This window comes from Oryctolagus cuniculus, chromosome 19, assembly GCF_964237555.1.
Source record: "Oryctolagus cuniculus chromosome 19, mOryCun1.1, whole genome shotgun sequence".
NCBI classification, from domain to species: domain Eukaryota; kingdom Metazoa; phylum Chordata; class Mammalia; order Lagomorpha; family Leporidae; genus Oryctolagus; species Oryctolagus cuniculus.
Genome location: NC_091450.1, coordinates 65222889 through 65244784, shown reverse-complemented (window position 1 = coordinate 65244784; position 21896 = coordinate 65222889). Strand labels below are relative to the sequence as shown.

General features: G+C 44.8%; 1 protein-coding gene, 1 long non-coding RNA gene and 1 pseudogene across 2 annotated transcripts in view; 1 reads left to right on the top strand and 2 right to left on the bottom strand.

The window, feature by feature from the left end:
- The window catches only part of LOC138847076 (uncharacterized), a 95220-nt gene extending 77578 nt beyond the window's left edge, over positions 1–17642 (bottom strand). The window contains exon 1 of the long non-coding RNA XR_011384680.1: positions 17360–17642. This is a non-coding gene — a long non-coding RNA (uncharacterized lncRNA). The remainder of the gene's footprint in view (positions 1–17359) is intronic.
- On the bottom strand, positions 4598–5620 carry LOC138847160 (progestin and adipoQ receptor family member 3 pseudogene; annotated as a pseudogene).
- Positions 17643–17712: 70 nt separating the features above from the next.
- Positions 17713–21896, top strand: part of LOC127489780 (uncharacterized) — a 278910-nt gene continuing 274726 nt past the window's right edge. Inside the window, exon 1 of the mRNA XM_070064726.1 lies at positions 17713–17775. The gene's annotated coding sequence lies outside the window, so the exon portion shown is untranslated. The remainder of the gene's footprint in view (positions 17776–21896) is intronic.

Genomic DNA, 21896 nt, shown 5'->3' with positions numbered 1-21896 from the left:
ACGTATGGAGTGCTGGGGTCTGCTCTCCTAAGAGGAGACATTTGGGCTCAGTCTGGGAGGAACAAGACCTGAAGATGACTCCATCTTCCTTCTATCCTCTGGTCTGTCGGCCCATGGTGAGGTCCGCCCTGCACTTTGTGCTAAAATCCCACCGCTCTGGCTTTTTCAGACATTCTTCCTTGATGCAAAACAAAGTGTGCTAGTCTGAGACCTGCCCTTCAGAAGGGAGTTAGTGGTTCAGGAGGCCTTCGGTCTGGTTTTGTTAGAATGTTAAATGGAGCTCCTTCTTTTTCCCTTCCTGCACTCCCGCCAGCAGCATGGCAGTGTGGGCTCAGTGGTTTCTGAGTGCCCTTAGCTGGTGTCCTTGCACTGCCAGCAGGACAAGGATGTCATCGTCCACCAACCACGAATTAAATCGAGGTGTCTCTCCTTGGGGCAGGGCAGAATGCATATCTCCCCAAGGACAGTGAGGGGGCTTCTGGAGGCCTCCCATTAGCATTATTCCTGGCCTCTAGGCAGTGATATAGAATGATTTCAAACCACGGTTCACTGCTTTTACCTTAGCAACCAGACTGAAGCAGAATCCATGAATGCCCTCCGCAGTGACAAGCTTGATTTATCCTCCTGGGTAGCAACTATTTCCCCATACAAAGAAGGGCTCCATATACATTTATTATCCATTGACATATACTGTGACATCACTGTGGGCCCAAGACAGAGGATTTGTGGAGGAAATAATAAATAAATAAATGAGGACACGATCAGTCTGCAGCCCAGCTGTACTGAGGCCCCTCTGAGACAGTGGAGTGGACCTCCACTCACCGCAGGAGGTTGTAAATTCCTGGCAGAAGGAAGTCTTGGCTTCCGTGTTCTGCGTTTGTTTCCAGGCAAAGAAATGGCCCATATTTCACTTTGTTTTCTCATTTATTTATGTGCTCAGTTATTTACTGTCTGCCATTCCACTAGACTGAGTTTCCAGGCATCATGTGTATTGCATACAGGTATTGTCCCCATGCCCTAGTATAGCCATGGACACGTGGAGGGCCAGGGGATTTTTGTTTAGTGGATCTACAATTTTAAGCTCTGTCTGGAGCAGGATCACTACATGCTACTCCTATTCTACTCTCATGGAACTCCATCCCATCCTTGGGTGGCCCTGCAAAACTTCCCACAAGAAGGTGTCTTGAGTGTGCAAATCTCCATGGAAAATTTGCGACAAAACAGAAGAATGCCATGCAAGTTGATCAGATAGTTTAGGCAGCCAGAGAGTTAGTCTTTCATGGATACAACAGTCTCCTTGCCTCCCCCTCATCCCAGAGATTATCCCTAACACCCCCACCCCATTAGAACCTCTGGCAACTCCAGATCTTGCTGTCACTTTTCCCTTTCCATCTCTCCTCCTTTTCTCAACTCTTCTTTATGCTTTTAGGAAGAATAACTCAACTCTTTTAAGTTCAAGTTCCTACCTGAACTCAAAAGCTCACCCTTGCCCACTCAAACACCATCAGTGTATCAGCCAAATTAAAGAACTCTGTCTCTTAGCAAACCCAGAAGGTCAGAGACAGATCAGTGTTCTCTTCTGGCAGTACTCCCCTTATTCACAACCAAGAATTTCACCTGCTTGTCAGTCTGTTATTTTACCTCTCTGCTTTTCCACGAAGTTAAAGCAAACACCAAGTATCCCTCCTGTTCTCCAACATGTTCCTTTCCTTTCTTCCATTCTTTTCTTCCTTTCTGTCTTGTCTTCTTCTCCTTCCTTCCTTCTTTTCTTCCACCTTTCTTAATTAATTCCTCCCTTCCCTCCTTCCTTCCTTTTTACCCGAGAGGGGGAGGGGAGGCAGTAGGGGAGGAAGTGAGGGAAGGAGGAAGGGAGGGAGGGAGAGTGAGAGAAAGAGGGAGGGAGGGAGGGAGAGAAACTTGCTCATCTGCTGAATCACTCCCTAAATGCCAGCAATGGCCAGATTTGATCAGAAGCCAATGCTGGGAACATGGAATACATTCCACATCTCCTATGCGAGTGGCAGCAACCCAGTTACTTGAGCCATCCTTTATTACCTCTCAGGGTCTCCAACAGCAGGAAGCTGGAGTCAGCTGGAGCCAGGAACCAAACCCAGGAACTCCAGCACGGGATGCAGACATCTTAACTGGCTTCTTTTTTTTTTATATTTAGTAAGCCTACTTTATTTACATAATACATATTTTTGCCATGCAGCTTAATAAATTGCACTCAATGTAATGACAGACAAACACTACCTGGCTATTTGAAAATGGCTTTATATAGAAAGATAACTGTACTTAAATGAGTTAATTACAACCCTATAAATTACTGTAGACAATATAAAACAGGCATAGTAATTTTAAAACATAAAGTCTGTAGGTAAAGAACTTTTATAGTTTACACATAGGTAAAATTAACACCAGTTGTTTTTGAGCACTGAAGCTGGATAGCATACTTTTAATCTTATTTTGATAACTATAAAAACAAAATAAATATACAAGGCTCAGATTTGTATGCAAGTTTTAAATGTTCTTTAATGTTAACAATATCGTAAAAATTTTAACAGTAGTGCTGTGCACACAGTAGGTGGTCAATAAAGGCGGATATACAGAAGTGCTTATAGTTTGACAGCAATCGACTCCTTCATTCCCTACTTTATAATAAATATAACATAGAAAAGATAAAAATGAGAGAAGGCCCCCTTCCAAATTCTAGCCTTTTCATAAACAGTTGAAATGTTTACGTGGCATAATTCTCTCTACGGTGAGACAGTATATCTTTTAATCAAAGAAAGGTGTTAAAAAATACAGTATATGCATTAATTCATATGGCAAGCATTAAATCAATACACTAAAACAAAAATACGAATTTAAAATTGAAAAAATTTAATTTCTTTTTAATTTGGAGAAGATTTTATAATAAAAAATGGTTCCATACATAAAATAACTGGACTTCCACTTTATTTTTAACTTGATTGTTAACTACTCAGTGTATTCTGTTTGACCAAAATGACAAAAATATTAATTTAAAAGTAGGCCAACAAAGCATGCTTTAAAGGAAATATCGCCTACTCTTGTACCACTTAACATATACATCGAATTTGTGGCCTTATGAGGTAAGAGAGCCATTTTCAGAGTAGCATTCTGTCATAAAAAACGGATATGACAGAAAATGCCCTGACTGAACCTAGCTAGGAAATGCTCCTTGCTGAGCGTTGTGGGTGGGGTGGAGGTGAGGGTATGGAATTTGTATTTCAAAAGCACTACACTGGAAAGAAACACAACATTTTACAGATGCATAAACTGAGGTACATTAAAGCAGCTTTCCTAGTATCCGATGTACACAAGGCATTTTGGGAATGAACTTCACCAGGATCAACTTTTTTTTTCTGATATTCAATAATTGTGTTCTGAAAGCAGTTCATGCTCATGAAGAAACTTGGATAATATTTTATATTCCAATAAAAGATGTACATTTTTGTGAATCTGCTTTAAGGGATTTAATTAACGCAGATGAAAATACTACAATACAAGGGGGCAGGGAGCCCTAGTGAGTACATACAAAACGGAGTACGTTTAACACTTCAGGTCCAAGTATCAGTGTTTCTCGGCACTTTGTCAGGGCAATGCATAAAACATGCAGAAGCAGGACCAGAGCACAGGTGAACAGCCACATCACCCAACTGGGCATCGGCATGACTTGTTCTAAGGCCTAAAAGTGCACTTCCAGGTCAAGACGGCCATCTGGGTCCTATGGCCTTGAAATTATTCGTGGCCATATAGCTGGGAACCCCAATCATCAGGAAATTTAGGAATACAAATTCAGAAAAGCAAAAGTTTTTCTGGAATTTCGGAGTCAAATTTTCTGTCTTGCAATTAAATTATTACTGGAAATTAAATAGTATCTGGAATTAAAACTTTTGGTGGCTAAAGACTTCTGTGGTTTTACACCATAGAATCTGTTGCCTAATCATGTAGTTACTATCTAATGTGATTCTTATCTGATAGAAAATAACAATGCAAGTTTCTTTTCCTTTTCTCAATACCCCTCTCAACTTGAGAAGAAGTTGCAAGTTTTTGTTCTGGCAAAGTAAAAAAATCCAGTGTTGCTAGAGAGTAGAGAATGTATAACTAAAGGAAATACTATCTTAAGTGCCAGTATCAAACAAAATATGTATTTAATGGCTAGTGATTATGCAAAATCACTGTCCTAACTTACATGAATACTAAGCACAGGCCGTATCAATCTTGCCTTGATTAGGCACTTAAATTTGACAATTTACTGAAAGTATCTTCTATTAAAGTAATCACACAGGATGACTCTATTTTCTAATGGAGATGAGCCCTTCCTAAGGAAACAAAGCTGGTGGTAAGTAAAATAAAATCCTATTTCTGCACTAGTGTCACATTCATTGTTCAGATGTTTCTTATGATTGCCAGCGAAACTTCACTTTCTGTATAAGCAGAAGATTAGTAGTTTTAAGGGTCCATAAAGCAGTTGTTACTACACAGATACCCAAGTTTATTTTTCCAATTTTATAAAGCATTACCCATGATATATTAAACAAGAGGAAAAAGAAAAACTAATGAGAACCTTAAAAACAGTGGGGTATACAACTCCCCATTATATATTGCTTAACAACTGAATTCACCAGGTGGCCATACCTGAATTCACAAATGTGAAACATAGTCAGGACAAGGCTTGCTATGTCTATACTGCATGACATACACTGTTGACTGATGCCACCAATATAACATCACTACTGCAAGGATATGCCATATTTGGTGGCTTGATCCGAGGTAGTTTAGTTGTCCTGGAAAGTACCGTTCTGGCACTTTGGAAATGTAGAAGAGGAAAGCAAGAAGAGCAATCATATACATCACAAGTACACGGGGTGCAAAGTCCTGTACAACAGGAGCACCGATTCCACCATTGAGCCAAACCCAGTAAAGAGTGGGGATCACTCCATATCCCAAAACAGAACAGAAGATGATAGAACGGAGCCTCTGCCATTGCTGTTTGAGGTAATTGGGATGAATCTGCGCAAAGAACACTGCCAGGATCATGGCCAGCACTGTGATCAAGTACACTTGGCGCCAATAATTATTACAATAAAATGCATAAAATACTCCTGAGACATAGCAGCCCAGTATTCCAATAGAAATTCCTGCATAATCTAATGCCATCCATCTTCGACATGCTTTTTTCTGATCAATGGCAAGAAAAAAGGTGACAGCCCACAGAGCAAAGCATACAGACCTGGAAGCAGAAAAGACAAATAGAACAAATTACAAAATCTTCTCTGGATGCACTTGCCGAGGGTAACACAGATGTCATATCATATATTCCCAGGGTGAAGAAGAGAAAGAAACCCAGCAAATGACTCCAGATGTTAACCGTCTCATTAGATAAAATAAACAAACTTTTGATACACAGCCTGGAGGGCAGGTAGGCCCGGTAGCCGTCGGTGATGTAAGGGTTGTCCTTGAGGGACACGGGGATCTGCTCGTAGGTGTAAAGGCGGATGCTGCAGGGCACCAGGACCGGCTAGTACTGGTAGCTGCCCAGCTCGATGTAGTGCGCGCTCTTCAGCAGCTTCTGATGCATCGTCCCGGCTGCCGCCGCTCCAGGCCCCGCCTCCCCAGGGAGGGGGCTTCGCCGCTGGAGCCCTGCCCCGGAGCCCGCGGACTCTGCGCCTTAACTGGCTTCTTTACCACTAGGTTTAATGCCTGCTTCCTTTCCAATACTTTTATCTAGAGTAAAAGTGGTTTAAAAGATGACAGATGGAGACCTTGACAAAGATAAATAAAATCCTCTAAAAGTCTGGATCCTGAAGCCTAGGTACATGTAGATGCGGGGAAGGGAAATTCCCCTTTTCTTTGCCTTGGTGGTTAGAGAGGTATGTGAGTTGCCTGTATTTATCACACAAGGGTTTTTATTCTTAGGGAAGAAGAGTTAAAGGAGTCATCATTTTGATTCTTGAATTTTCTACGCCCTTTTATCTGTTAAAGTAAAGCTGACTGCTCAAATATAAACCTTGGAATCTTTGAGACTCAAAACATCATGCTTACTTCCATTCACATTACAGGTTGCAGGGCCTTCCACATGATCATACAGAGGCCCAGGCCCCTTCTAATTTGTGGCTCCTTTGACCTCTTCTTCCTCTCAGCAGCTTACAGATGCAGACAGACTATGAGGGTAGACATCGCTTCCTAACCACCTGGCACTTCACCAAGCCTGTCTGCTTACATTCCATTGGTGAGAAGCAGTCCCACGTCCCATCTACATATAAGGTGGGGGGGGGGGGAGATTGAGAAATGCAGCCCTTGGCTGGACCAGGAAAAACAAACCTTTGGTGGTCACCAGGCCATGCTGGTCAAACCTCAGAACCAAATTTCCATCTGGAGATTAGTCCCAGGTAGTTGGCCTCTTTCCCTCCTCCTGGCCTCAAATCTCAAATACTAGGCTGAGGCTTCTACTCTCAATCCCAGAAGGATTCCTCTTCTCTCAAACTTCATCCCTGATGGACACTTTTCTCCCATCTGAAAAGGTCAAATCATACATGAAAGAGGGGATTCTATACTCTGAATTGTTTCTTGGCTTTAGCATTTCTCTTTCTGGGCCAAGCCTGTGTCTCTCTGCTTCTCACTCCTCTTTGTGAGTGCATTGTCAAGTTCTCAGGAGTCCTGAGCACTCAAATAATCTTGATTGGACCTTGATTTAATAGCATAAAGATTCTTATGCTATTAAAAGCATAAAGATTCAGCCAGGGACTACCTTTCCAAGCCTTCTCCACCTATCCACCCACTTGTGACTTGAGGGGCCAAGTGACTGATTCTCATCAGTGGAAGCGTTTTGTGAAGACCTGAGTGGTTAAGGAACAGGGGTACCTACTCTATGGTCTCTTTCCCCAGTACCTGGAGGGAGCCTGGGCCACACTGACCTCATCTGCAGGAGGGTGGATCTGCAGCAGTGGTGTCTAGCTTCTCACATTGCCTCCCCTCCTTTCTGACTTCTGCTCTTCTCAGGTCATCACTGCCCCTGTTGTTATTCTTTCTTATCAAAGATAAACTATTTTTTTGACAGGCAGAGTTAGACAGTGAGAGAGAGAGACAGAGAAAAAGGTCTTCCTTCCATTGATTCACCCCACAAATGGCCACTACAGCAGGCGCTCTGCACCAATCTGAAGCCAGCAGCCAGGTGCTTCCTCCTGGTCTCCCATGCGGGTGCAGGGCCCAAGCACTGGGCCATCATCCGCTGCCTTCCTGAGCCACAGCAGAGAGCTAGACCGGAAGAGGAGCAACTGGGACAGAACCGGTGCCCCAACCAGGACTAGAACCCAGAGTACCAGCACCACAGGCAGAGGATTAGCCTACTGAGCCATGGCGCCAGCCAAAGATTAACTATTAAAAACTTTAGATGTGAGCTTTTCAAAATAGTTTTTAAATAAAATTCTTGAAATTGGAAAACTCCTCAAAGTCCAAGAAGGAAATTTATCATACAGAATTATAGGCTCTATAACTGATAGAGAGGGAGAGAGAAGTATTTTGGAACAAGTTGGCTCCTCGTAGCCCCATAAAGATGCAATGATTAATATCTATCATTTTTTGACATTCATTACACACTGTGTTAAATGCTACATGTAAGCATTCACTGGATTTTTTCTACAAACACATGAGGCTGATTTAATATTGGCCTTCTTCAAGCTTTGGTCATCTCAACTAGCGACCATTCCTGGAGAGATCTGCCACACTGTCTCCCATTCTTTCCCTACTTGTTTTAAAGTGGTTTTCTTATTTTCCTCAGGTTCACAATCCCATTCTTTTTTCTCTGTCCCACTGAACTGTAAACTGCTGTCTGAGAGCATTTCTCTCTGTCTGCCTTCTAAATGCCTACCTTGCTAGACCTCCAGTCATGGTCAAAGAGATTTGAGACACCCTATGTCTAATACATATTTATAAGCCCCACAGAACTCAACCAGGCAACTTTTCTGTAGACAGTGTTTAAGAACCATATATTTGAGTAATAAATGAATTCTAGTCTTCCAAGTCTTACATTTTAACTACTCTTGCAGTTCTTAAACTTATCTGGATATAATAAAATCAAGCAAGAGAATTTGTTACTATCTCAAAATTTCTAAGGATGAGTTTTCCAAATCCCTATTTTTTTGACAGGCAGAGTGGACAGTGAGAGAGAGAGAGACAGAGAGAGAAAGGTCTTCCTTTGCCGTTGGTCCACCCTCCAATGGCCACCACAGCTGGCACACTGCAGCTGGCGCACCATGCTGATCTGAAGCCAGGAGGAGCCAGGTGCTTATCTTGGTTTCCCATGGGGTGCAGGACCCAAGCACTTGGGCCATCTTCCACTGCACTCCTGGGCCACAGCAGAGAGCTGGCCTGGAAGAGGGGCAACCGGGACAGAATCCGGCATCCCAATTGGGACTAGAACCTGGTGTGCTGGCGCCGCAGGCAGAGGATTAGCCTATTGAGCTGCAGCGCTGGCCCTAAATCCCTATTTTTAACAAGCTGCCTAAGCAATTTTGAAACACCAACTTTTCGCATCCTCCAGACTGGCAGTTGGAAACCTGTAAACTTCTCCATCTTCCTTCATCTCAGAATCCTATATGTCTTCCTTCTACATCCATGCTTCCCTAATCATTTTCTCTTAGCTCCCAAAACCAGGAACCAAGTTGGTCCATCCTGAGACTCTCAACATGAGACAAAGATATGCTCCCAAAGTCTTTAGCAAATGGTATATTCTAATGGACATTAAAACCTGTCCCTATGATTTGGCCTCTACCTGCACATGGGTGACCACTTCTACAACCCAAATGAAAAAGAAGAAATGTGTTCCTGGATGTATTTCACCAAGTTGCACATTTTATTCAATGATACATGACTGAAAGGCTCCACAAATGAGCTTTGCCTTTGAACTGTATTAATATAGAGTTGGTATTCAGGCATCTTATACTCTCAGATAATCTGATTCTGCTGTTTTCTCATGCTGACTCTAACTGCAGCAGGTTCTTCAGGGGAACTCTTTGTAAAGATGCTTAAAAAGTAGAACAAGCAGATTCAAGAAATCTGCCAGCTGGTTTCCATGCTGCAGATGCCCACACGAGCCTTGAAAAAAATCTAGCAGCGGAGGATGTAGAAGATCCTGTGGGTTGGTTGATAAAGGGAGAAATGAGAAGGGGATTTTGTCTTCTCCTGCTAGGTTTCTATAATTGGATCTAACTGCTATCAGTTGAAAAAGAGAATTATCACTTCTAGGTGGAGGGTCTGGAACATTAAAAGACTTCAGAAAATAGCATTGTTTTATATTATATATTCTAGAGACATGCACATTCATGTGTAGTCATTTTAATTGTATCTATCATCTACCTATCTGAAAGGGAGAGAGAGAAAAAGAGGAGAGGAGAGGGGAGGGGAGGGGAGGGGAGGGGGAAGGGGAGACAGACAAGACATTTTCACTGGTTCATTCCTCCCCCAAATGCTGGGAGTCAGGAAGTCAGTCCAAGTCTCCCACTTGGGTGGCAGGAACCTAACTACTTGAGCCATCATCTGCTGCCTCAAGCATATGCATTAGCAGGAAGCTGAAATTAGCAGAGTTGGGACTTGAAGTCAGGTTCTCTGATATGGGATGCGGGTATACCAGGTAACATCTTAACTGCATATAAACTGTGTGTGTGTGCATGTGCACACACGTGTGCACATGTGCACGCATGCATTATTTTGGTAGATGTCAGACTATGAAAATTAATTTTATTTTTAAAGTCTATATTTTTAATTTTTTGAAGATAGAGTGGGGAGAGGAAGGAACAGAGATAGATATCTTCTTCTGGTTCACTCCCCAAATAACTGCAACTTTCTGGGGTTGGACTAGGCTGAAACCTGGAGCCAGGAATTCAATGCAGATCTCCTAAACAATCCAAGTACTAATGTCATCACCTGCTGCCTCCCAGGATATGCATCAGTAAGAAGTTAAAATTGGGAGCAGAGTCAGGACTCAAACTCAATTTACCTAATTCACCAGCCCTCTCATAGGGGATAAAGTGAAAATCCAGAGAGGTAAAGTGACCTGCCCAAATACATACAGTTGGTTATGAGTAGATCTGTGGTGGTTTCAGAGATAGGCCCAGACCTTTGTTAAAAGCTGAACTGTTACCCCTGCTGCCAGGAGGACAGTTGACAGGCAGCCTTCTGTTTTTGGCCTCCTTAGAGCTACAGATAGCTTTGCTCAGATACAGGTTCATTCAGTGACTGCTTGAGGTTAAGAGTAGAAAGGTCCAGCCCTTTGACCTTGTGTGGGACACCTTGATGGGCCATTTTATCTCCAGAGCTCTGAGCAGGGTTGGACAAGGCTGCCAGGTGGTCAGCAAAACTAGTTTGTGAGTTGGTTTCCTCTTATGTTTTCCTTCCCCCAAGAGAGCTATTGAGTAAACTTCTTGCACATCAATCTTAAGCTCAGAATGTTTCCCAAAGAACTCAATTTGGAATAAGAACTAAAATAAAAATCATTTCTCCCAGTTCTAACTAAGGTGTCCAGGCAGGAAGTAAATGTGTGTCTGTGTGTGTACATGTGTCCTGTATGTACATGTGTATATGTGTGTGTATGTGTGTGCATATGTAGGTGTCTGCTTGCATTTCTTATTGCTTTGTTCCCTAGAAACCTTCCCATTTGAGGGATGGAAAAATGACTTCTATTTTTTTTTCCTCATGCACAAACAAGTTTTTGTTTCCCTAGCAAGATGGTGGTTATCTGGTCTAAATGAATAATGCATCTTCCTTTGGCACAGATTAGCTCAACTTGTTCAAGATTAATGTTGACTTCACATCCTAGGAGCCAATGAGTGATTCAGTGAGAAAGCAAAGATCACATGAAGAGAATTATAAGATCCTTGCATTCTTCTACTTTGGATACTGACAGGAAGCCCAGAAAATCGGTAAATTTCTCTTTGCCTGTCAATAGCAGCAAATTTTTTTGGATTTTTCAATTATTTTTGTTCCTTTACTGAACAGCTATTAAAGCAAGGATATACCTACCAAGTGAGTGCCTTCAGAGAATGTACACTCTGGGGAAGATGCCTGCGTAATTCTAGGTGGGCAACCACTCTGCAAATGCTTACTGCAGAGGGACTGACCCTGCCTGAGGAAGATATGGACGCTGCCTCTGCAGCATGTCTGGAAGGAATGGGGAAGGGGGTGTGCAGGTCAGTGCTATGACCAACCTTGGCCAAGGGCAGGAGGTTGGTGAGCTTGCCAGATGTGGGTGTGTAGGGAGAGAGCCTGGGGGAATGGTCATCTTGAGGGTGACCTAACATGCACACAACACAGCACCTGCCAGTGTCTGCAGTAAGCACTAGGAAACAGAAAGCTTTTGAGACAAGGCAGCGTATGGCAGGGCTAGGTTTTCAATGCCAATGACTCCATTGGTCCACCCTGAGGGACTGGCCACTGGATTGTGGAAGATTCTGGCTATTTAGGAGGTTTTTTGTTGTTGTTATTCTTGTTTGTTTGTTTGTTTGTTTGTTTTAACAAAGCAAGACACATAAGCCCAAAGGATCTTGTTGCTCCAGATGTAGAAGAAAAGACAGAGGCCTGCTGGGTCAGCACAAGTACATCCAGAACAGGGCCTTGTTATAAGCTGCACTTCTCACAGCTCTCCTCCTCATGGGTACAGCTCCTCAGGAAGACTCCTCGAGTCCCACAAACCACATTCTCTTCTTCCAGATTCTATGGAGTACAGGTGATCTCCTAGTCCCTCTGCCAGCAAGTCACCCAGGAAACTGCCATACCTGCCATTCCCTACCCATCACGAGTTGGTGGACTGACAATGGCCACAGGGGCTGCTGTGCCTGTGGAAGTTGGAAAGCACATCACATCTGCCTAAGAAACTAGGAGACCATCCCTCTTCCTGGGCCCCCAGAGAGCCTAGATCCATGACAGGCAAGGGAAGTAAGTGTTGCTCGCCCATGACAGAGTGCCGGTACAAGACAAGGGATGCTTGCCAATGGGCGAAGGCAAACCAGCAGTCCTAGGGATTCAGCAAAAGCCTCTGATAAATTTTAACTTTGAATCATCATGAAAAGAAAAGAAAAGAAAAACCCTTTATCCTAGAGTTACTGTTGCATATGGGTATAAAGTCTGAGCCATGGAACTGCTGGGTCAAAAATTATGTTCATTTCACATTTTAACAGATATTGCTAAACAGTATTTTTCACCTATAGAAGCAATATGAGAACCTACTTTTCTATTTAAGGCTCTTACCAATAAACTACACTATTACATTTTCATTCTTTTTTAAAGATTTATTTATTCATTTAAAAGGCAGAGTTTACAAAGAGAGGGAGAGACAAAGAGAGATCTATCTGCTGGTTCATTCCCCAAATGGCTGCAATGGCTGGAGCTGGGCTGATCTGAAGCCAGAGGCCTCTTCTAGATCTCCCACATAAGCGCAGGTGCAGGGGCCCAGGGACTTGGGCCACCTTCCACTGCTTTTCCAGGCCACAGCAGGCAGCTGGATCAAAAGCAGAGCAGCCAGCAGCCAGGACTCAAACAGGCTCCCTACACGGGATACCAGTGTCACAGGCAGCAGCTTTACCTGCTATGCCACAATGCCGCCCTAAACTGTCATTCTAATGTATAGTTTTTCCACAAATCTTTCCCAAAAAGCCTAAAACTCCACAAGAACACTAGTCTAACTCTGTAACTCCAGGGTTCAGCACATCCTATGTATTCAAATGTTGCTAGAAGAATGAATGACCAAGAAAAAGGTAAGATTTACTTTGACTATCATAAACAAATATGCCTAAAACATTGGCCATTTTTCCCCTTTCAGAAGGGGAAGAAGAAAGCAAAGATGAATAGATTGATTCTTCCATAAAATTATGTCTCCTATAGGTATTAAAAGCACAGAAAGGGCAGGTTGTGATGCAGCAGGTTAAGCCACCACTTGGAAGGTCCACATCCGATCAGAGCACCAGCTCAAGACCCAGTGATTCCACTTCCTATCCAGCTCCCCACCAATGCACCTGGGAAATAGCACATGAAGATTCAAGTACTTGAGTTCTCACCCCCAAGAGGGAAACCAAGATGGAATTCCAGGCTCTTGGCTTGAGCCTGGCCCAGCCCTAAGTTGTAGGCATTGGGGGAGTGAACCAGTGCATGGGTGATATCTGTATCTATTTCTATTTCTCTCTCCCTCTCTCACTGTGCCTTTCAAATTAATAAATATTTATGTATTTTAAAAAGGAAGAAAAGAAAACATCATCTGTATTCCTCAGGTCTGTACTTCTCATTCCCTGCACTGATATTCTTCCACTCCCACATGGCACTATTTCCCAAGGCCCATCTCTTCTAAGGTAAGAGCTACATCTCAAATGTGGGCTGCTTCCCTGGAGATGCTGACCAGATCTCCCCAACTGCCTTTGAAACACTCTGGGAGCCCTGAAGCACTGCAGAAACCTGCATCATTCCTGCTGTGAAGAACTCCAGCAGTACAGCTCCTACACATGCACACACACACACACACACACACACCAAAAGCAGCCAACTGGCTAACTATCTTTAACTCAGAGATCTTTAAAAAGTACCAGCAGCCAAGGATTTACAGGGTATTCATGTAAACAACACAGATGCAGATTCCATGATTCCATAAAATGCAGAATCATACCACATCAGTCCTGTACCAATCAGACATCGTAACCACAGATTTTCAGACAAAATTATCTCAGTAGGACCAGAACAGCAACAGAGTCTGGACACATGACTGAGCTGCTGCAGGTCTTGCTCAGGCCCCTGCATTTCTGCTGCACATGCTCAATGCTGCTTGGTCCCTGGCTTCTTGCTCCCACCTCCGACTATGTGCTAAAAAGTTCACCAAGCAGCTTCTGACTCATGAACATCTCATCGAGCCTCACAGGCTGTGACTGAAACAGGCTAGGAGAACTGCTGGAAGAGGACACAGGGCTGCCAGGCCCCCACAGAAGCAGACCCAAGGCCACTGGATGGGTGGGAAAGACAAGGGCACAACTGTGCCTTCCCAACTCCAGGGCAGTCATGGGTCCTGGGGACTATGTAAATGGATTAGTCCAACATGGGCGCACTCAACACCTGTGTATTGAATGCCTACTGAGCATCAGCCCTCCTGGAATCCGTTCCAATGACCCTGTGAGGTAGAATCTATCATTGCCCCATTGTAACAGAAGAGGAACATGAGGCTTGGAAACTCATCTTTCCACGACATCTCCCACAGATACCAAACTCTTAACCACCTGGAAATGTGGTGTGTTCCTCAGTTTCATGCCAGAAGTTCAAGGACAGAAACAATCAAGAAAGAAAAGCAATGTAAGTGCCCCGAAGTGAAAGAGAACTTGGCACCATCACGGACCTGAGAGGCCAGCATGGATGGGGCAGAGGAGGAAGCTGCATAAGGTCAGATTCAGAGAGGTCCCATGAGGACACTCCTGCTGGTGCCTTGGGACTTATTCTGCACCACCAGTCTCACTTCTCTGCTCACAAGGACTCACTCCCCAATTACGCAACACAGGCAGCATCATGCTATGTCACCATGATCAAGTCACTCAGCCTCTCTGAGCCCCAACTTCTGCATGTGAAAATGAGAATAATGTGTATGGAGCAAAAGCCCCACTGTGAAAAAGTGACTGCCTGTGGCATTCACCGAAGTAGAACCCAGAGAGGTTGACCCGCCTTTCATTTCCAAAATGAATTCCAAGATTATCAGGTCACAGGGAGGTGGGGGGGGGGTTCACAAAGACAAGTAACAAATCATAGGAAACAGTGAGCAAAAATTAGTGAAAAATTGACCTATAAATGCTTTTCAGGGCCCCCAACCCCTGGGTCCTGCCTCAGGATATGATAAGCTCTGTCCCTTGCAGCCAATTGCAGCATGGACCAGCAGATGGCAGACCTCTCTCTCTCACTCTCTCTCTCTCCTCTCTCTCTCTCTCTCTCTCTGTGTGTGTGTAAATCCTAATTTCAAATAAATAAAAAATATCTTTTAAAAAAGGCATTTTTTTATTCAAAAAGGAAAACATAAGAATAAATAAAATAATACATCAAGGGCATTTACAAGAGTTTATTTAGAATTTGATTTTGTATGCATTACCTAACCTATTAACACAGAATTTGAAAAAAAGTTTAACTTGGTCTTAGAAGAAAAAAATTTGGTGCCCATTCATTCTCTTTTTCCTTACAAACATTCTGTGTGGTATTATCTCTGACTTGCGCATGAGGTAATCTTAGTAATATATTTTTTCAGACACTTATGTACCCACTCACACAAGGACTTGAAACACCTGTGATCTACGGAGTTCTCCACAGAACACAGGTCTACTTCCCAGTCACCACCTTGCACAGTCTAGCCCTGCATTTAAAGCATGGATCATTTTGGAAACAGGCCAAATCGAGTCTTCCACAAAGAAAGATCGAATACAGAGAGGTAGCATCTGAGGTCACTGTTGCCATTTTCTATGTGCATGTTATCATGCTGGTATATTTTCTCTCATTTCTCAATATTAGATAAAATTGAGAGAGTAAGTCCAACTATCCCCAATTGCAGATCACATGACGCTATATATAGGTGATCCAAAAGACTACTCTAAGAGACTACTGAAAATCAGAGTAGAGTTTGGTAAAGTGCCAGGATAGAAAATCAACATCCTATTTGTATACACAGACAATGTCATGGCTGAGAAAGGACTTCTTTTTTTTTTTTTTTTTTTTTTTGACAGGCAGAGTGGACAGCGAGAGAGAGAGACAGAGAGAAAGGTCTTCCTTTGCCGTTGGTTCACCCTCCAATGGCCGCCGCGGTTGGCGCGCTGCAGCCGGCGCACCGCGCTGATCCGATGGCAGGAGCCAGGAGCCAGGTGCTTTTCCTGGTCTCCCATAGGGTGCAGGGCCCAAGCACCTGGGCCATCCTCCACTGCACTCCCTGGCCACAGCAGAGGGCTGGCCTGGAAGAGGGGCAACCGGTACAGAATCCGGCGCCCCTACCGGGACTAGAACCCGGTGTGCCGGCGCCGCTAGGCGGAGGATTAGCCTAGTGAGCCGCGGCGCCGGCCTGAGAAAGGACTTCTAAGACCAGTACCGTCACATAGCTACAAAGAAAATAAAGGACTTTGGGATAACTTTAACGAAGGATGTTCAATACCTGAGAATCACAAAAGACTAAACAAAGAAATAGATGAGGACACCAAAACATACAAACAAACAAACAAACTGAGAAGCTTCTGCTCCGCAAAAGAAACACTCAGCAAAGTAAAGAGGAAACTATCGGAATGGGAGAAATTATATGCAAAGTATGCAACTGATAAAAGATAAACTACCAGAAACTTTCAAGAAACTCAATAACAGCAAAACAAACCACCCACTCAAGAAATGGGCAAGGAGCTTCAACAGGCATATTTCTAGAAAGGAAATCTAAATGGCCAACAAACACATGCAGAAATGCTCAGGATCACTAGGCGTCAGGGAAATGCAAATCAATACGACAACGGCCTTGAGGATGTGGGGAAAAAGGCACCCTAATCCACTGCTGGTGGGAATATAAACTGAAATCACCACTGTGGAAGATACAATGGAGATACATGAGAAATCTGAATATAGACGTACCATAGGAGCAAGCCATTCCAGCCCAGGGTATATACCCAAGGGAAATGAAATCGGCATACAAAAAAAGAGTTCTCTCTGCCCCCATATTTACTACAGCTCAATTCACAAGAGCAAAGATAAGCCATCAGCCAAAATGCCGATCACCTCAAGACTGAATAAAGACATTATGGGCTATGGACACCATACATGCGTCTGCAGACTGCATAGCCTGGCTTTTGTGCATCCTACTGCAATAAGCATAGGCCTGTGAAAACCTCTCTATCTACACAATGATTTCATTTCCTTCAATATGTTCCCAGTAGTGGGTACACCCATACAGTTTTCAATGTTGACAGGACTCATTTCACGCGAGAAACTGTATTGCTCTACAGGTATATAATACAGAATACAGACATCGGATCCATAAACCCAATTTTACCTTCAAACTGTCCTCCTAAACCAGGACACAGACACGCACTTTAACTCTCCTTCCTCCCGACAACACTCTCAGTGGTCTAGAGCAGGGTAGCTGGGTCCTCAAAGAGCAAACAGATGGGAATGCAGGGCCATTCCGGGAGGACACCGAGCCAACTCTGCTCTTGTACAGCTGCTCGCACCCTGGGGACCCTTCCAGTCCATCCGCACAGCACAACCGCGACTCCACCGGCACCTTTGGGACCCAAGAACAACAGGCACGCCTGCAGCCAAGATCCCCAGAAGGAAACCGCAACAGCCGCGCGTCACTCACCTCCAAGGGCACCTGGTCTGCTTGGCGGCACTGAGGTCCGTGAAGGCCGTTGCTTCCGGAAGGGGACGAAGAAGAGAACCGCGCCTGGGAAATGGCGCGATAGCCTCGAACCCGCACCCTCGCCTGACCCTGGGGCCGCTGGTTCTTCCTCAGGCTCAGGCTTGGCCAGCAGCGTCGAGGACAGCTCCTCTCCTCCTGGCTTTTCCAGGTTCTCGGGCAGGAGAGGATTCGGCGCTGACTCTCAGCTGAGCACCGTGGAGTTGGGGTCAGGCGTGCGGGTGCACTTCCGGGTCACAGCGCCAGGCGCAGGCGCACTCGCCAATGGCCGTCGCCATGGTGCCCAGGGACGCATCTGCACACTGCTGCATCCAGCGTCCGGAGCCCCAGGGTCGCTTCCAGTCTTCCTCATCTACATAGTGAGTATTTGGCTTACTGGGCATTTTTGGTTCTTGGAGCAGGTCATGTAGTTGGTGCTGTTCCTGCCTGAGCAGAAGCTCTGGGCTGCTCCTTTCCCCAGCTCCCCTGCTATTAAGAAGTCAGGGGATTCTTCCTCCTCTCCTTTTGATTACCTGGCTGAGATTTCAATGAGAGCATTTCGTTAGGCTCCTAGTGTCCCTTAGCTAGCTGATCTCTCCCTGTGTTGTGAACTCCTGGGGACAGGGATCCTGCTGTCTTTCTTTCCCTGTAAGTCGGGCAGTCTGTGTGGAGCTGAACGACTTCACATTGTCTTTTCTGAAGGTTTAATAACCCAGGCAGAGTGAGATCCAGGAGTTAGAGGACTGATGTTTCTCTTCAAGAGATGGAATCTCGCTGAGTGGTGTCAGGGAGGGTCTTCCTCACAGGATGATGGCTGCTTAGGCAGTGTCTGCGTGCTGGGGGGAGTGCAGTGAAATCTGGGCACGTGGGGGAGGAGTGGCAGACCCCCGACGTGGGGTGAGTCTCTGAGCCTTGGCTTCCTAATCTGTGGAGAAGGGATGGCAGTGACTGTGTGTGTCCCGAGTTTGCACTGTCCAGGATACCTGTCGCTGCTGCCACGGTCATCTCAGGTCTAGGAATGCCCGGCATTCAAACCAAGGCACCTTGCAGCTTCTGTCCACCTCTGACTTTTTATGGTGCTGGATTCTGTACCCGGATGGAGGATTGTAGCAGACCCCAAGTTTTCTTTGTAAAAGCTTTTTGGCTTTTTGAAAATTCAAGTTGAAGCATTTAAAAAAATGTTTGTTTATTTATGTAAGAGGATGAATGACAGAAAAAAGAGAGAGCAATCTTCCATCCAGTGGTTCACAAATACAAATTATGTATTTTCCTTTTAGAAATCTTGAAAAATAAAAATGGATAGGAAAAAATAATTCCTCATCCTGCATCTTAACTGTGCATAGACAGGCACACTTAACATTTTATGTGTCTATTTAGTATTGTTTATTCGTTTTAAAAATTGGATTGAATTTAAAAATTTATTCTATAAATCTGTATTCTGATTTTCGAAGTAGCATAAGCCTTTTCCATATTATGAAGATTTTTTTATAAATGCCACTTTTATTATTTTTTAAAGCTTATTTATTTGAGAGGCATATTTAGAGTGGAAGAGACAGAGAGAGAGGTCTTTCATCCACTGGTTCATTCCCCAAATGGCTGCAACAGCTGGAGCTAGGTTAATCCAAATCCAGGAGCCAGGAGCTTCCTCCAGATTTCCCACATGGATTCAGGGGCCCAAGCACTAGGGCTATCCTCCATTGCTATCCTAGGCTATTAGCAGGTAACTGGATTGGAAGTGGAATAGCCAGGACTTGAACTGGTGCCCGTATGGGATTACAGCACTGTAAGTGGAGACTTAACCTGCCCCTCAATGTCACTTTTAATCACTGCATCTGTTTGGAATGTTTGTGTGCCATAGGTTTTATAACAACTAGTTCATAGTCAATAGATTCTAATTATTTATCACTATTCTAAAATTATTTTTATTAAAGATTTATTTATTGGGGCCTGCACTGTGACACAGTGGCACATCTGCAATGCCACCATCCCATATGGGCATCCATTGGAGTCCCAGCTGCTCCACTTCCAATCTAGTTCCCTGCTAATGTGCCTGGGAAGATGGCCCGAGGTGCTTGGGCCCATGGATCCACATGGAAGACCTCTAAGAAGCTCCTGTCTTCTGGCTTCATACCAGCCCAGCCCTGGCTTTTGTGGCCATATGGGGAGTGAACAAGCAGGTGGAAGCTATCTATTTCTCCCTCTCTCTCTCTCTCTCTAATTCTGATTTTCAAGTAAGTAAATGAACAAACCTTAAAAAAAGAGATTTCTTTATTTATTTGAAAGGCAGAGTTAGAGAGAGAGGAAGAAAGAGAGAAAGAGCTCTTCCATCTGCTTATTCACTCTCTGAATGGCTGCAATGTCCAGAGCCAGGCCAGGCAGAAATCAAGAGCCTGAAGCATCTGGGTCTCCCTTGTGTGTGGCAGGGATCCAAGTACTTGGGCCATCTTTCACTGTTTTTCTGGTGCATTAGCAGAGAGCTGGATCAGAAGTGGAGCAGCCAGGACTACAACCATGCTCCTGTGGGATGTTGGCATTGCAGGCAGTGGTTTAATTCACTGTGCCACACTGCCAGCCCCAAGTCTTTGTTATTAAGGTAATTTCTTCATCTGGATATTATGTTAAGATCCAGAGAAATACTTAAAATTTTTCTAGGTAGTGCTTCACACAGATGATTACATAATAAGCTGACAACTTCACATAATTGCCTTGCCTTTGGTGGACCATGTTTACGCACTTGAAAGGAACAAGGAAAATATTTAGTCTCTTGATCTACTTGAATGATTGCTTATCAGGGCCTCCAGCCTGTCGTAGGTAAATGAAGTGACAAGCAGACAGGAGCTGCTGTTGCTGGGAGGGAGGAAGGCAGGGTTCATCTCTGTTTGTCAGTGTTCTGTGAGGATGCAGGTGTGTCGTGGCCTGTCTTCATGGTAGTGACACGCATCTTCCTCACTTTGTGTAGTGGAACCATCATGTCACAAGGACGTATGTGCAGAGTCCAGGAAAGCCTAGTTGATTTTTCTTGCCCATGTAAGGTGCTGAACTCGCTGGCCATAGTGATTGGCTGTTTTGGGATATCTGTGTTTTCTTCCACACTTTACAAATTGGGGCACCATGGGTGGGCAGTGTGACAAAATGAACAACGGAGCTCATGGCTCTGAGTCTGAAGAACCTCAAGAACCCTGTGAAAGCCATGTCACTTTTCCAGGTCTGTGAAATGGGCGCTATGATTCCCCAGGGATGCACTCTGCGCTAGGACTGGAACGGGCTTGATGGGCTGGGTTAGAACCTCAACTCTGCTCATTTGCAGTGTGACCTTGGGAAAGGGATGGGGTGTCTCAGGGCCTAGTTGGATGGTCCCTTGTGTGGGGCTGGGCATGATTTTGTAGTAATTGGGTGAGTGCCAATTCTGTGTGAGGCAGTGCTGGGGAAGCCCCTGGTAGTATACTCATCCTATGGGGTCCTGTCTAGGTACCCATTAAGCAGCACTCAGGACCGAGGAGCCTTGCTGTTGCTCATCCTGCTCCCACCCAACTCTTCTTGTTGCATGGAGTCCTTCCCCTGCTGTTTGCTTTGGAGATCACAAATGACCAGTACACCTTTGTCACATTCATGCCCATTTCTCTTCTTGCCAGAGAACAACCCCCCGACTGTTGCCTTTTTTAAAGACTTATTTATTTAAAAGGCAGAGTTAGAGAGAGAGAGAGAGAGAGAGAGAGTGGGAGAGAGAGAGAGGTCTTCCATTACCTTGATCATTCCCCCAAATGGCTGCAATGGGCAGGGCCGAGCTTAAGCCAGGAGCCAGGAATTTCTTCTGGGTCTCCCACATGGGTGCAGGGGCCCATGCACTCAGGCTGTCTTCCACTGCTTTTCCAGGTACATTAGCAGGGAGCTGGATTAGAAGTGGAGAAGCCGGGACTTGAACTGGTGCCCATGTGGGATGCTGGCACTGTGTGCAGTGGCTTTGCCCGCTTTGCCACAATGCTGCCGCCCCCCATTACCTTCTTGAGTCCTGATCCCATAGGGTTCTTCTCACCCTCATTTCCCCACTGCCCTTGACCTCTGTGTTTCCCAGGTGTTGTCCTTGGGCCCTGCATTTTCCTTCTGTCACCTTCTTTAGGAAATGCTCTCTCTGCTGGTCTTCCTGGTGCTTGGAAGTCCTCCCTGTGCCCAGCGCACTTTCCTGGTGGCTGTGCCACAGCTTTTGGGTGCTCTTCATCTCCAGGTGGTCCCCCAGGGCCCTGTCTGCAGATGGGGTCACCTTGACCTTCATCTTCTGTACTCCTGCCTTGCTCAGGACTTCTCCTACCAGTCCAGAGCTGTTTCCTTTAGTGTCAGCCCTGTCTCCATCTTTGTCTTCAGCTCCTGTGTCCATTTGAACATTGAATCCTTTTTGCTGTAACTCCCTAGTAATAAGGAAGTTACTTAGATCTGTGCATCTCAGATCTCCAGAGCCTTGTACTGTGCTTGGCACCCACTGTCTCACAACCATTTTAAGATTTAT